The sequence below is a fragment of the Austrofundulus limnaeus genome, unplaced genomic scaffold (assembly GCF_001266775.1).
Source record: "Austrofundulus limnaeus strain Quisiro unplaced genomic scaffold, Austrofundulus_limnaeus-1.0 Scaffold4, whole genome shotgun sequence".
Classification (NCBI taxonomy): Eukaryota; Metazoa; Chordata; class Actinopteri; order Cyprinodontiformes; family Rivulidae; genus Austrofundulus; species Austrofundulus limnaeus.
In genome coordinates, this window is record NW_013952406.1 from 3,062,074 (window position 1) to 3,063,821 (window position 1,748).

The window sequence follows — 1,748 nt, forward strand, 5'->3', positions numbered from 1 at the left end:
GCTCAGCAGACAGTTAGGTTTCACTTTCACTTTCACCCAAAAGCCTGCAGGAGTCATGGGCGGGGTGTGTTGGTGGGGGGAGGGTGGGGGCACTTTTCCATGAGGAAGTCTGACTTAAAGACACATCCCAGGGGTGTTTCTGGTCCCAAAAGGCGTTTTAGGTCCCCACCTGTCGTTTTGCTCCTCAGCATGGCTTCCTAAAAACGCTGCAGCATTTCTCAAATATGCATGAATGAGTCAAAGCAAGGCTTTGGGCATGTTTTTTATGAGAGTATAACATTAAAACATGATACAAAACTCAAAAAAGTTGATTTTACATGATATTGCCCCTTTAAAGTAGATTTTTCTGTTCATAAAATGAATCCAGCACTTTGTCCTGCGCTCTCAGTTGTCATCCCACAACACATTCCTACTTAATGCCAGATGATTGACGTAAATCCGCCAGGAGCTCATCAATCARGACACCTTTCAAATTAAAAGGCGGCGGACTCCAGGCGTTCACTGATGTGTTTGAGATGTTAAATCAGACTTGGGGCACGAAAGGGAGTCGAATATAAAATCTCACTCCTGCATTTTGAGAATCCTCTGCACGTTTAGGAACGGACACACGTGTGAGCGGAAAGCGAAGCGTAACAGAGCTCCAACGGAAGGTTGTAGCCTCTAAGAGTGGAGCGCCGCGTTACCTGACCTGCATGTAAAGAAGGCCGATCCCTCCTCCCCTCCTCCACTCCTGCCTCTCATGTCGTCATCCTCTCTGCAGCCCCCTCCCCTCCATCTCACTCATTCTTACTCATATCCCCCCTAAACCCTGCTGTAGTACAGTTTGGTGACGACAGAACAGCCGCATCTCTCCCCCGTGTCAAAAGCGACAAAGACAATCACCTTTCGTTCAGGCAGAAGCACAAAAAAACGCTCTGTGCACAGATGTGCTCTCGTCCACTCAGCTCTCCTCMAGCGTGGGGCTCGTGCCTGTAGAGCATATGCACTCTGTCACTACAGCAACCACAACAAACGTAACCGGCGTGGAATCTAATTCCAGCCGGCACATCCCGATCACACACATGAATGCACACGCAAACACTCGTCTCCAGCAACCTCCGGCTTCCAGTTCCGTCTCACCTGCAGAGCACCTGTGCCCGTCCACCACCTCCAGTCATCCCAGACTGTCCGTCATGAGCAGAATATCCTCAGTGCTTGTTTTTTTTTTTTTTTTTGCCCGTCTGTCCCTCCCTCTGCTTCTCCTGCCCGCCTCCCCTTCCTCCTCACTCAATCTCTCTCTTTCTCCGTCTCGCTCTACAGTTGCACATGCGGCGGAAACTCTTTTATTTAATTCATTACAACACCAGACGAGTAACTCGTTCACAGATGGGCGCACGGGTCCTGCTGGTGCGGCTTAATTGATCAGTGGACTGCTGCAAAATGACAAGAATCCTGGGCTCTGCTTGTTCCTCCCCCAGTGCAGCAAAAAAAAAATAAAAAATAAAATAAAATAAATTGTCCTGTCACTTCAGGATCTGTCCACTCTTCATGCTTCAGTTTTTTTTTAAAACTGCCTGCCTTCAACTCGTCATGCCTCTCTTTACCTTCCGTCTTCATTACTCTTCAATTCTTTTTTCTCAACACAACCTGACCTTTGCAATGCGATATCCCTTCCTGCCATATATGGGAGGTGTTTCCTTGACAACCACGACTCCACCTGTCTTTCACCCACCCTCTTCTGCTTGATCCCTTTCACCCCCCCCCCCCCC